General features: G+C 36.0%; 1 pseudogene; it reads right to left on the bottom strand.

Annotated features, from left to right (window-relative positions):
• The window catches only part of LOC120177155, a 29,131-nt pseudogene extending 18,047 nt beyond the window's left edge, over nucleotides 1-11,084 (bottom strand).
• Between the last annotated feature and the right edge of the window lie 4,341 nt (nucleotides 11,085-15,425).

Genomic DNA, 15,425 nt, shown 5'->3' with positions numbered 1-15,425 from the left:
CCCACATGTTGGCTACCCAATCATGCTTTATCAGATCCTACCCAACATGATATCTACCCCCATGCTTTGTTATCCACAAAAAGAAATCCTAACCGCATGATATCTAATTCGCATGCTTATTCAAAAATAAACTTAACCGCATGATATCTAGTTCGCATGCATTTATTCGAAAAAACGAAAATAAATGACTCAAAAAAGCTTTTCCTTGTGTACCCTCCTCACGGGATTCTTAAGGTTCGGGTTTGATTCAACCTAAGTTCAGGCTCTATGTTCACTATATGCCGGGTTAGGTTCTAAAGTAATAGGTTCTCGAATTGTCCTTGCCGGTGCCCCATTGGGCTGCCGAACCCTCAATCCTGGGATCGAGTTCAATTTCGAGGGAACACACCTCCTTATGTCCATGCGGAGGTGATTACCATCACGAGGACCATAAGGCGTGAGCTCCAAGAGCGATCCACTATCCCATGCAGAGGTGAAAACCACACGAGGGCATAGTCTCTCACTCCTACTTAAATAGGACGGAGCGGGGCTTTAGCTCATGTCATGAAAATGCAACTGTGCAGTGTGTGAGGAAAAGCGAAAAAACCACATAATAAAAGCACTTAAAAATCAATTTTCAATTCACAAATAATCTGAAACCATTAGCAAACATATCAGTAAAACTATTTAATTGTCAATCGAATTAAATTAAAGAAATCAAAATACAAACAAACAAAAATTATTAAAAACCAAACAATGGATCAAAAATCAAATTAAAACGAATTTGTAATTTTCAATTGCAAAGACAATTAATTAATCGACTATCGACTTGACTCTCTAAAAAAAAGGTTTCCCCAGCGGAGTTGCCAAGCTGTCGAAACGATTTTTTCCTCACAAGGTGAAAAAAGTTGAGATTTTAAAAAACCACATTAATTTTTAATTTATATCTTTCAATTGATTTTTAATTTAAAAACAAATGCGATTTAAAAAACCTTTCGTTTCGAAAAATTTTAAATTTCCCTTACGATCAAAAAATACGATTCAAAGAGTCGCCACCAATCTTTGATTAGGGTGTGATTGGGCACCCAAAAATGCTTTGTCATTTTAAATAAAAATTAATTTTAATTAAAACAACAAATTGAGGTATGCGTTACCAAAAAATGAGTTCGGGAGTCGATTACGTGTGGGGAAGGATTAGCACCCCCACAACGCCCTAAATCGGTACCTAGTCGATTAATTAACGTCTTTGCATTGAACTTTACAAATTCGAACTTAATTTGATTTTTGATCCCATAGAACAAAGATACAAATTTAAAAAAAACATTCAAAAGCATTCAAATAAATTAAATTAAAATTACCAAGTCGTTTTAGAAAGATAAAGAATGTTCGATTATTTACAAATATCGAGACCAGATCTTAAAGATATAACAACCTTTTCGATATATTTAAATAACGAACATTTCTTTTCTCTCGTTCCCAAATTTTAGGTGACGAATCAATTTTTGTTTCACTTTCGGGATACACTTTTATTTTAAAATCATTAAAAGCAGACCTCAAATCAGTTATGACTGCCCACTTCAACAATTTTAAATTAAAAGGATATTACCCTTAGTTAAATTATGTAATAATGTCCAGTTATGCACATGAGGATATTATGCATATTATGCAAAATAATGTCATGCAAAAACTAATTAAAATATGACATGCACTCAAACAAACTTCTAAATCTATAAAAAAAAAATCATATGTATTTACGACATTAACATACATTAGAATAAAACAATATATACAATAAAACATACTATTAATAACTCGACTTCACATTCAAAATTACCATGAAGGAACTTAATAAAATAAAATTAAACTAAGCATGCAAAGTAGGAATTAACCATTAAATTAAAAAAACATGCTAAGTGACTAAATTGTCAAACAACCAAAATTATAAATTACATTTCAAAAATAAAACATAAAAACACTTCAGGACTAAAATGAAAAGCGCTCATAAATATGAAGACCAAATTAAGAAGGCGCAAAAGATTCGTTCAAGGACCAAAATGAAAGTTCCGTGAATTACACAACCAATGTAAAAATAGTGCAAAAACGGCCCTAACATGATTCTGGGCTAAGATATAAAACGTTTAAAATTAAGATACGAAATCAAAAACCTAATAAAATTCAATTTAAGGACCATAAAGAAGCAGGCCGAAAATGGAATGACCTATCACGGAATTAACCCACTATCCTAGACCCCAGAAGATTCCAGCCTGATGAAACGCCGCCGTTTTGGACCTGGCTAAACGACGCCGTTTGGGCGTTCTGATATATGGGATTTTAGGGTAACATTTCTAACCCTAAGTCATTCTCATCCTCTCCTCCAGCCGCTCTCCCCTTTTTCTTCTTCACTCTCTCGACAGAAACATCATGGGACCCTTTCCCCTGCTCACCTAAAGCCTCGGCCACCGTGGTCCGACGAAACCCAGACCAAACCTCTAGCCAACAATAGCGTCGCTCCTCTCCTTGAACCACCATACACGACTGACTACCCCAAACACTCCACGGCCGAACCCCTCATCTTCTCTATCTCTTTCTCTCAACCTTATTCATCCCTAACCCTAGACAACACAAAGCTGATGTGGCCACCACTTGCAGTTGGCTCCGATGAGGAACCAAAACTCCTCTCTCTAACACTCTCCTTCACAAACGGCGCTGCTCCAAACGCAACTCCAACAGAACGACCACCAGGGCCAAAACTAAACCTAACCAAAACCTTTTTAAACCTCACCGATATCCTTCTTAAACGACCAATGAAACCACACAGAACCAAGGCCAACCAGAACTCTCGGTTTCCTTATACTTGGTAAAGACAGAATTAACAAACAAACAAAAAAAAAGGTAACGAACTAAACTTTTTCTTTTCTCATATCTCTCATTTGCTTGAAAATAAGAACACATAAAGAAAATTGGAAATCGAAGTACCGATGGAAAATACCAAAACTTACTTTATTTTGCTTCTTTGGTTTATGCATACAACGGTGAGTCCTTGGGACTTTTCTTACGCGTGATCTCCTCGATGACTGGAATGGGGATACAAGCGACGTGGTGGTTCTCCTCTTCAACTCCAGTAAGTAAGGGTTACATTATCTCGTTGTTGGCTAAATAATATGCTTGAATGGGTATTTTTCGATTGGAATCTCTCTCTCTCTTTTTTGATGTGTGTTAATGGTTGGGAAATGGCTACTGATTTCTCCTCTCGTTTTTTCCCCTGTGATGGTGATAACCCCCCCCCCCTCTTTAGTTTCCAGCGGTTACCCCCTTTAAACTGATCGTTTTCAGTTTTTTTTTTCAAAATTCCCCAGTCGTGCTCCTCTTTGTTAACTGCCTTCTAATCATTTTTGTTTTCAACTCCCAAAAACTACTTTCAATTGCCCATGACATAGGCCCAGAAAAATTAAGCATCTACAATACTCCTTGCGCCATGGCTCTGAACTCGGCCTCCGCACTGCTTCTAGAGACAACTGGTTGCTTCTTGCTCCTCCAAGTAACTAAGTTGCCCCAGACAAAGGAGCAATAACTGGTAGTAGATCTTCTGTCTGTAGAACTTCCGCCCTAATCAGCATCAGTGAAGATCTCCACTCTTCGACTTCCATTCTTCGAAAACATGATTCCTTTACCAGGACTCCCTTTCAAGTAATGAAGAATCCGGTAAATAGCCTTGGAGTGTTTTTCTGAGGGACGATGCATAAACTGACTAACCAAGCTCACAGCAAATGCAATATCTGGTCTCGTATGAGCCAAATAAATCAGTTTCCCCACCAGCTTCTGATATCGATTCTTGTCCCCAGGCTCAACACCATCTTCTTTTTCGAGTTTTTGATTCGGATCAATAGGAGTCGCCACTGGTTTACATCCGAGTAATCCGGTCTCTTTCAAGATATCGATGACATATTTCCTTTGCGAGATAATTATACCTTTTGAGGATCTAGCCACCTTCATTCCAAGAAAATATTTGAGTTGTCCTATATCCTTGACATCAAACTGGTTGGATAAGAAGTTCTTCAACGACTCCAACTCTACTGTGTCATCTCCTGTCATAACAATGTCATCTACATACACAATTAAAATAGCAATTTTACCATTATTGTGTTTGTAGAACATAGTATGATCAGACTGGGCCTGAGTATAACCATGTTGTTTCACAGCTCTCGTGAATCTCTCGAACCAGGCTCTCGGAGATTGTTTCAATCCATAAATGGATTTCTTTAGCTTGCAGACCCTGCCATCCTTCTTCAATTCATCAAAGCCTGGAGGAACTTCCATAAACACCTCTTCCTCTAGCTCACCGTTTAGGAACGCATTCTTCACATCAAACTGTCTGAGAGTCCAATCCAGATTGGCGGCTAGTGAGAGTAGGACACGTACGGTGTTTAGTTTGGCCACAGGTGCGAAGGTCTCCTCGTAGTCAAGGCCGTATGTCTGAGTGAAGCCTCGTGCTACGAGTCTTGCCTTGTATTTCTCGACCGAGCCATCTGCATGGTATTTGATGGTGAACACCCACTTGCTGCCTACATATCGTTTTCCCTCAGGTAAAGGAGTTAGATCCCGTGTCATTCTTCTCAGGGCCTTTAACTCCTCAAAAACTGCCTCTCTCCATCTCGGAACTTCTAGAGCTTCATGTATCGACTTAGGTAGTACATCATCCATAATCCTGGTGGAAAAAACTTTGAAATCTGGAGAGAGTTTATTATAAGATAAGAAATTGGATATTGGATGTTTTGTGGTACATGATCTAACACCTTGCGCAAGGCTATGGGTTCAAAGAATTCTGTAGAAGGCTCTAAATTTGGAGAAGAAATAGGAGAAAGAGAAGTCGTACCTTGGACCATAGTCGAGTCCGATGGTTGGCATACCTTGGGGCGGTGGAACATACTTGGTCGAGTCATCCGTCTAGAATAAACACGAAGTTCAGTATGGTTCCAAGTTGGTTTCTACTGAGTCTCACGAGGTGTGAATTTATAGGTTGTGAAATCCTAGGATTAGTTACGGAAATATGAATTGGTTCCACTGAGCTATTTACAACCGATTTTGGCAAGGATGTTTGTTCCCAAAAAATCATTTCAGAGTCATCCTAGGATTAGTTACGGAAATATGAATTGGTTCCACTGAGCTATTTACAACCGATTTTGGCAAGGAGTTTGTTCCCAAAAACTCATTTCGAGTCATTCTCCCCCGGAGAGTTTTTTGTCAAAAAAAGTTTTTTCAAAAAACGTGACATCCATACTCACATAATACTTCCCAGATTTAGATCAAAGCATTTATACCTTTTTGTGTTGGTGAAAAACCTAGAAATATGCATTTATGTGCTCGGGGATCGAGTTTTCCTCTATTTTGGCCGTGTATATGAACAAAAACAATGCCCAAAAATTTTAGGTGTTAAATCATGAAAGATCTATTTTCAGAAACATATTCTTTAGAGCTTGCAAATGAGTAATATAATTAAGAACTCTTGTAGGCATTCGATTTATCAAATAAGACGCTGTTAAGAGTGCTTCATTCCAAAAACGATTAGGAACATTCATAGCAAACAGTAAAACCTTAGTCACCTCTAATAAATGCCTATTTTTCTTTCAACAACTCCATTTTGTTGGGGAGTATCAATGCAAGAACTGTGATGAATAATTCCTTTTTGTTTCAAAAAATCACCTAAGATTGCATTAAAATATTCTCGACCATTATCGTTCTAAGAACTTGAATATTTGCTTGAAACTGAGTATTGATCATGAGTGAAAATTTTTGAACACACTTGCTGCTCGGATTTTCTTTTAGTAAATAAATCCACGTGACTCTAGTGTGATCATCAATGAATGTGATGAACCATCTAGATCCTGATTGTTTTTACTCGTGAAGGGCCCCAAATATCACTATACAAGAGAAAAAGGTTTTGATGGCATATACTTTAAAGATGATAAACAGATCTATGATGTTTTGCCAATTCACAAGCTTCACCTGAAAAGAAAAACCGTCCTTTTTTGAAAAGATTTGGAAACAAATATTTCAAGTAATTAAACTAGGATGGCCTAACCTATAATGCCACAACATTATTTCATTCTCACAAGACAAGGTAGTAAAGCATCTCGGTTTCTGAACTTGTTTATCTGAAGGATTGTCCGTGACCAAGTGATAGGTCCATCAACCTCCTTAGCATTGCCAATCATCTTCCCCGAACAAGGTCCTGAAATTCAATCCAGCAAATGTTATTGTAGCAATGCATTTGCAATCATGAATACGATTAACAGAGAGATTGCAAGAGAGCTTTGGGACATGTAGGACATTTAGTAATGTGAGATGAGAAATAATGATAGAGCCTTTTTCAGCTATAGAGGTTAGGGAGCCATCAACAATTTTTACCTTCAGATTACCAGATAAAGGAAAATAAGATGAGAATATGGAGGAATTACCGGTCATGTGATCTGTTGCCCTGAATCTATGATCCAAGGGTTTGATTTAGAACCGGCTATGAAAGCTTTAGGATATGTACCTTTCTGGGCTAATGATGAAGAGGCAATATAAGATGATGGGTTAGGAGTGTGGATATGGAATGAGAACTCATTAGTTGATACAATTGCTCTAGCTGTTCTTTGCTGAAGGCAGACAGTTCTGAGGCAGGTTTCGGCTCTTCAGAAGCTCTTCAGATGAGGCATAGAATCCCTTTGCATTACGAGAATTCGATTGCTGAAAAATTCTCGGCTGGCTTCCGTGTAGCTTCCAACACTTGGCTTTAGTGTGTCCGGCTTGTTGCAGTGCTCGCAGATTGGCCGATCTGTCATTCCGACGATCGTTGCGACGTGGTGGCTGACCGAGAACAAGGCAGAAGACTCGGTGGGATTTGGTGAGTGGCCTCCAAGCATGACTGTCCGCCGGCTCTCCTCTCGTCTGACTTCAGAGAAGCTTCTCTTGTGCTTGGTAGTGGTTCACGACCAAGAATGCCCTCTGACTTCATCCAATTCTTGTTAAGGCCGACAAGGAATTCGAAGACGAGTTCTTTTTCCACCATCTTCTGGAATAGAGCCTGTCCTTAGCACAACTCCATTCGTAGTCGCTGAACATGTCAACCTTTGCCACAAGGTCTTGAGTTCAGTGTAGTATTGAGTGACAGTTTTTTCTCCTTGTTTTAGCCTCCATAACCGAGTTTTTAGTTCAAACCATTGTCCTGCGTTCCCGAGATCAGAATAGGTCTCGTTCACAGCATTCCAAATGTCATGAGCAGTATAGGAAGAGATAAGTTCTCTCTACACTCGGATCCATGGAATTTATGAGCCAAGATATAATCATCGAGTTTTTGCCTCCCATCTTTCAGATTCTTCATCTTCGCAGGTTTCGTAGTGGTACCTGAGAGATAGCCGAATTTTCCACGGCCACGAATAAACAATTTCACAGATTGTGACCACTGTAAGAAATTATTTCCATTCAACTTGTGAGAAGTGATGGATATGTTTTGGAAGGATTCAGTGTTTAGGGTGATTGAAGTGAGCGAGTAGAACTCATAGAGTCGATACCAGGTATCATCGTAGGGTTTGGCCATTTTGGCTCTGATACCATAAAGACGGAAAAACTTGTTCCGAATAAATCATGTTTATTTTTGCTGAATATGTCTGACTTAAATAGAGTTTACAATGTAACAACTTTACATAAAAAGATGCATAAAATTAGCAACAGAATAAAAATGATTCTAATTAAAAATGATCCTATCTAACTAATAGAATAAAAAACTGATTCTATCTAATTAAAAATGATCCTATTAATAACTAATAGAATAAAAAACTGATTCTATCTAATTAAAACTGATCTATCTAATATTTAATTTAGATATTCTCGACAATTACCATTTCATGGAGAGCTCAATTATACCTCAAGTGACAATTTTGCATTCCTTCTAATTCAACAGGATTTTTCAAGGCCTTGGCCAGGTGATTGGGGACCTCATATAAACTCCAGAAGGACCTGCAGAGAGACCATTGGATTCATCATATCTCTTATTGTTTATTTTGCTTCGATCCTGATGATTTGTACGGTATTTATCCAAAGAAGACTTGTATGTCTCCACAATAGCAGCATTGACGGATGATGTATCTAACCACAATGAGCACCTTCAGCTGCAAGTCTGAAAAAAGAAGCTAAAATTATTTCCAAAATAAATATGCCTTGGCACATCTGGTGAAATCAACTAAGACTATATCTAATTGAATTTTTTGGCACTCCTGGACAAAGATAAACGTCTTTGCAGGCTGCTTTTGCATTTTATGTTAGATCAAAATAATAATAACAATAAGAGGAACCTAAAACATACCTCTTTATTTCAGAAAGAATCGAGTCATATGGTCTTAATTCTACACCTGCACTCTTCAAATGATCCATCACTTCTGGAGTGACTTTAGAATCATCTACATAACTTTGCCCCTTCAACCTCCACAATTAGGTATACATAACAGGCGAATGTGGGACATCACTTCCTCTCTGCAGAACAAGATGTAGGGTGTTATTTGTATGGAGGATTTAGGAAAATAGTATTTGATATAGGTGTTTTCTAAAATGACATGGAAAGTTTTATCACATATCCATGTCTAGATATGCATTAGACTTGTCAGATACGAGTACCTCAAGAAAATTGAAGAGTTTTGACAATATAAATTGATGATTAATTTATCTATCCATCTATATGTATCTCCTAGAAAGTTGAGCGATCAGATTTTTCTTCTAAACTAACCAACATACTAACAAATATTGACAAAGCAATCTATCACCTTTGTTCTAAAAAATAGCAACCAAAATGCATATAAAGAATACCAAGTTCAGCAACCAGGCAACTTCATCAAGCATAGATATAACGATTGCAGATGCACCAGTGCCAGCTAGTTCAACCCTCAGGGAAGATAGCTTGGACACACATCTAAACCAGCATACTTCATATCATGGACTCTAATTGGATTGTTTGGAGGTTTTGGCCTTGATTCTTTCCATATTTCATCCACGAGATTTAAACCGTACAAGTAAACCAACTCAAGTTTCTTCTTAGATATAGCTTCCTTCAATTCTTTGGCAGCATCATGAGAAAAAAGAAACTGGTCCCTTCAAATTATCAAACATCATCAAAACAACCAAGAATAATGAGTATATTCATTGCAAATGTTAAGCTAGATGAAGCCATCTTTATCAAACATGGGATTACTTCCATTTATTTGGGGGATCCTTGGAGGATGGCCATGCATACTTCTAGAATAATGAAATGTCAAAGCAGCAAAAGCAACTGTTTAGGAGATTGAAAGATTACCCACAGGATCAATGCCAACTCTGCCACCAGGAGCCAAAACATCATTAAGCCATTCACTAGTTGTAGGGACTCCAAGACTACCAGCGCGCATGAGAATCCAACTCGAGCTCAACTGCTTCTCCGCCTAAATAGTCAGAATAAAGGAAAAACATTAACCAACTCACATTTACCCATAGTGCATTATACTAGATAGAACTCCATTAAAATGAATTTATGAAGCTTGTCACACAAAAAGAAAACCTGGAGAAAATAACGACCATCAGTCCATAGAGCTGCTTTATCCTTTGTGACAACGGCGGTCCCCGCACTTCCAGTAAAGCCTGATATATAGGCTCTCCTCATGCAACATTCAGCAATGAACTCACTCTGGAAACCATGCCGACAAGGAATTAAACTAATTGCAATAGATGTTTGATAATAGTCTAGAATTTCAAATAAGCCTAATAATCCTTAATGATGATGCTTTCAGAAATGCTAAGTAGTAAAAATGCATAATCATTTGTCAATATATGAAATTTAGTGTGTTCGATAAACCATCAAAATTTATAATTTTTGATGATTTAACCATTGCATTTGATTAAATCATGTTTAGAAGTTATTTTGTTCTTTCTTTTTAACTTCTATCGACTAAAAATAATTCCCTTTCAAAAAAACAATTGAAAAACCTACTAAACATTTAATTATTCAGTAGCATGCTAAACAATTAATCTTAAAACCAAAACTTTCTTTAGTTTATCAAATGGTACCTAGGAGCACTAAAAATATGCTTAAAAACTCAAAAATCATTGACTCCACCAAAATGCAGTCGAATTTGAGATCAACAGAGAAACACATACAGAAGTACATTAAAGTGAGGTCTATTTTGAATCTGATGATGAAATATGCGACAGTGCATAGACATCTAAGACTAAGAGACCAAACAATGTCAATTTCATTTATTTAAGGTATAAATTATCATCTAAATTCTGAAATAACAATTCAAATTAGCATTTAATCCAATCCATGAAGAAATATCTGTAATAGCAAGTTACCCAAAATCAACTTGAAAAAAAAAACAAATTCAGCTCGGTCAAGTTAGCTCAAGCTCAAGCAACTTGACCTATTAAACGAAACGACACGAATATCCTAATACTCAAATCGAGTAGCTCAAAATCATAACCAAGCTTTTCTATATTTAATGAGTTTGAAGTCCAACATTAGAATCCAGCTCTTTTTCTTCCGGCAAGTGAACCTAATTAAGCGAGCTTGATCGTTTTTGGAACTTTAGAAATTAAACTCCATCGAGCTAAAGCTTGGCTCGTTCCATTACACCAAATTTTAAGCAGTGTCCCAAACATCGAAAAACATCATAAACAAGGCCCATCATTTCTCTTTAAGCATTAAAAAGCATATATAAACAAAGAAAAAAGGAATTAAACCTGATGAGCATCCTTAGAAGGAATGATGTAAGCATCGATACCAATTCCAGGTTTGGAAAATAGCAGACGAAGAGCGACAACCTTCTCGTCCGGTTCTTGAGCATCACGGTTCCGACGAAGCTCCCAAGAAGGCTTTGCAATCACAGGGCCACCAGAAGAACCACAACATCGTAGCGTAAAAAACGAAGGACTTTTTCGTGATTTCCTGTAGATTGCGGGATTGATTCTGAATTTGTGAAAAATAGGGAGACGATAAGACGAAAGTGAGGCGTTGAGAGACAGAGGGCGTATTGCTTGTGATGGTACGGACTGCATAGCTTACTGTAGCAAATTTCAAATGAAAAGAACAAGAAGAACAAAATTAATTTTCTCAGAGCAGATACGATAGGTCTTCGGATATGAGAGAGGAGAAATTTACGTCTAAACCGTTCGAGCTTTCTATGAAACGATCGTTTTGGGAAGAAAACTATAAGGATAAACTACAACTATGACCACTTAATTATCTGTGGATTTCATTTTGACCACTAATCTTTCAGTTTCATCAATTAGACTTCTTAATTATTAGGTAAACTACAGATTTGGTCATTTTCGTTTGATTTTTATGAACTTATGACTAGATTCAAAAAACATAATATATAATCACTTTATTTTTATTTTAATTAAGATTTGTCCCTAGCTTCCCCCACTTGCTCCATTCTCTTTTTCTTATGTGGCTATGGACAATGACAAAGCGAGTAACATAGCCGCCTCGAGACATTCCTCTTCCGCTCGAACTTAAGTCATTCTCCTTCTTGCACTAAAAGATCGAGCCAAGAACAATTATAAGGTTTTGAATTTTAATTGAGAAAAATTGAAGGCTAAAAACCAGTTAGAGCAACCTTCTTCGGCTCAGGCACTTTGAAAGTTGTTCTAGAATGAAACAACTTGTAATGGTGTATTTGATCTGTTGAACACTCTTGTTTCCTATGAAGGTCCATACATGATTAGTTACTTTGTTGATTATTTGGGAGAATAGGAGACTTTCCCTCATGAATGTTATGTTCTAGTTGGAATCTTTTTTGCGCTGAAGCTCGTAGAGACATTGACAACCCGACAGTGGCATCTCGGGATAGGCATTTTGGGTATGCATGTGAGATCAGCTCTAACGGCAATGGTATACCGCAAGAGACTGAAGCTCTCAAGCTTAGCTAAACAAAGTCATACCAGTGGAGAAATTATTAATTACATGGCGGTTGATGTTCAAAGAGTGAGAGACTATTCTTGGTATCTCCATGACATTTGGATGCTTCCACTGCAAATAATTCTAACTTTAGCGATTCTATATAAAAATGTTGGAATTGCTTCCATTGCCACATTGATTACAACCATTATATCAATCGTTGCTACTGTTCCTTTAGCAAAGGTTCAAGAAGATTATCAAGACAAGTTAATGGCTGCCAAAGATGAAAGAATGAGGAAGACTTCTGAGTGTCTAAGGAACATGAGGATTCTGAAATTACAAGCTTGGGATGGATAGGGACTTGCGGCGGATATGTTACTCGCTTTGTCATCGTCCATGGCCATGGAAGCAAAAGAGAAGGGAGCAAGGGGGAAAGGGTGTGCGGCGGCGCAAGTGGGGAATATAGGGGAAGAAGAAAAGTATACTCCCTAAATTACTCTGAATTTATAATATGGTTGATAATTAGTATTTTATCTGTCAGGCAATAAAGTAAAAATTAAGTCTTTTATTAACGTGTCACGTTATCAAACTAACGGAAGTCAACAAAGTGATTATTGTCGTAACCGGTTTTCGTCCAGGCACGAAATTTTACTTGGCGGGAAAATAATGTGGATAAAAATGATTTTGATTTTAAAATGTTTTGGGAGTCGATATTGATCTTTTGGGTCAGGTAGGTCGAATACCTAAAAATCATCTTTTAAAAGAGTTTTTAAGAAAACATCAGTTAAAAGATAAACTGGGTATGCGTTTAACCAAAAATTCATTTTTTAGAAATAAAAAGGGATTCGTGGTCGGTTACGTTTGGGGAAGGATTAACACCCCCATAACGCCCAAAATTAGTACCCGTTGATTATAAATTGTCTCTAATAATAGAATTTAAGTATTCAAATATGAATTTAATTTACAATCGTGTTATTTCAAATTTAATCTGATATTTCTAAGAAAAAAATATTAAATATATATATGTATTCATAAATATATTTAGGGTTTTTGTAAATATGACATTTATTTATTTAAAATATCAGAAAAGAACATCTAGTTGCTTTAAGACTGTCTTTTCTTTAATATTAATAAATAAATAAATAAATATTAAAAATAATAATTTTTCATAAGAAAATAATTTAAATAAAACAAAATTAAATATATATAAATATAACATGTACTAAAATAAAATTTAAACACTAAATTCTAAATAAAAAAATTATTGATACGGAATCTTTCTTGAAGATTTTATCAAAATGATGAGTATTGTTTATTTACAATATGCATATCACGTGCATATAGTAACAACATTATATTAATTTAGTTCTATACCCTATATACATATAATAAAAATTTATCAATCAATTTATTGACAGTCATGCTACCACTAAGTCAATATGATCATTACATGTATGTCAATATAATACTATTGTTGAGTTAATCGATTGACGGAATCAGCCAAGAGGGGGTGAATTGGCAATAAAAATTTTGGTGGAAACTTTTGCAGAAAATTGAAAGAAATTGCACAGCGATTTAGAGTGGTTCGACTTTCTCAACCAAATTCTACGTCCACTACCTTAGCTATCCACACTAAGGATTTTCCACAAATTCACTAATTTGTCTTTCTTTTGAGGAAAAAGAGTAACCTTACAATCCCTCAAGAATTATACCCCAAATTCTTGAGAACACTCTCTCCCAAAGAGAACAATACAAATTTGCAAACTTACAAGGAAATCCTCACAAGGTAGATTGTTTGCACAATTCTAGAACAAAGAAAAGAACACTCAAGAATGAATACAATTGAGCACAATAAGTGTTCTTGAAAGCAAAATGAACTTGAAATGCTCAAACATGAGGTTTGATGCTTTCTCTTTGATTCTCTCTTGATTCTAGTTGCTTGATGTTTCTTGTTATTGATCAATGGCTTCTAAGCTTGCTTAAATACACCTTGAATCACTTCTGAACGTTGGGGATGATTAGTGGAGTCAATATAGTCGTTTAAGTGTGAAAACAATTAATTAAAAACAATTGGGAGCGTCAGTGCATCGATGCATACACATGGTGCATCGGTGCATCAGTGTAAAATTCAAATATTTTGACCGTTGGACCTTTAGTGCATCGGTGCACTAAGAGTGCATCGATGCATCAAGTGCATTCGATGTTTCAAAATAGCCAGAGTGCATCGATGCATGGTTGGTGCATCGATGCATCAAATGCATTCGATGTTTTCATAAAATCCTCAGTGCATCGGTGCATGGTATGTGCATCGATGCATGAAATGCATTCGATGTTCAATTTAATTCATGGTGCATCGATTCATGGATTGCTGCATCAGTCATCACTATGAAAAATTGACTTTAGGCTTGATTTTGGTTCAAAACAATTTTACACATTTAGTAAGGTTTGAAATTGATCTTAAAAGACTTGGAGTAATAAGTTGATATTCGATTAATTGAATCGAATATATTTATAAAATCGTTTGTAAAATCTTAAAATTTATTTAAACTAATTTGTTATATCGAAATACAAAAATGTTTTCAACAACTATCTTCGAAAAGGTTAGATTTAAAAAAATCATATCATTGTCATATCTTATCCTAAAATATATATAAATAACTAAAAAGAAATATATATATATATATATATACTAAATAAAATAAACAGAAATATGCTTTTATAGAATTTAATTATAAAAAATATTAAAATTAATGGTCAAAAATGAAAAGAATTAAAATAACAATGATTAAAATATAATTAAAAATTAAATGCTCTAATTCAAAATATTATGAAAATAAGTATTTACAGTGCAATTTGACCTATGTTAATTAATTTCGGGATATAAATAAAATTTATTAAAATAATAGGGGCTAAATAGGTTATTTTACCTAGTATATATATAGAAGCATATAAAGGACTAAATTATAAATTAAACAAAATTTAAAAACCGAATTAAAAGGATTTAAAGTTGATTTAAGTGATTAACTTGTAAATAAACAAATATATAATGGTTGCGGAAAGGGTTTTACCCTTCTCAAATTACACACAGGCCCCTCCCCAAAACGACGTCGTTCAGGAAGGTGTATTTAAACCCAAAAACTGGCCCTAAATCCTTTCATCTATCTCATTTTCTCATTTCTTCTCTCTCTCTAAATAAGAGAACCAGATTTCTCTGCCTTCTCTTTAGATTCTCTCGACAGAGAGAATCTGACAACCGTGTCGGCCACCGTACGTGGTGGCCGGAAATTTTCAAAATCCTCCAAATCAAAGCTTATTCGATCCTCAAACAGAATCCTCCCTTATTTACCCCTAAAAATCCCTCAATAGCTCTAGATCTAAAATAAACCGAAGATTAACTTCTGTTACCGACTGTTCCGATGTCGTTTGGGCTTTCCGAGGGTAAGTCTCTTCACTTTCTTCTCTTTGTTTTTCGAATGGTTGCTTGCTGTTTGGTGTCTTGTTGGGTTCTGTCGTGGTATCTCTGTTCTTTCTCGCCTCCTTCTTT

Source organism: Hibiscus syriacus, unplaced genomic scaffold (genome assembly GCF_006381635.1).
Source record: "Hibiscus syriacus cultivar Baekdansim isolate YM2019G1 unplaced genomic scaffold, ASM638163v2 tig00112285_pilon, whole genome shotgun sequence".
In the NCBI taxonomy this organism is placed as follows: domain Eukaryota; kingdom Viridiplantae; phylum Streptophyta; class Magnoliopsida; order Malvales; family Malvaceae; genus Hibiscus; species Hibiscus syriacus.
The sequence above is the reverse complement of the archived record's forward strand: the minus strand, read 5'-3'. Positions and strand labels throughout refer to the sequence as shown.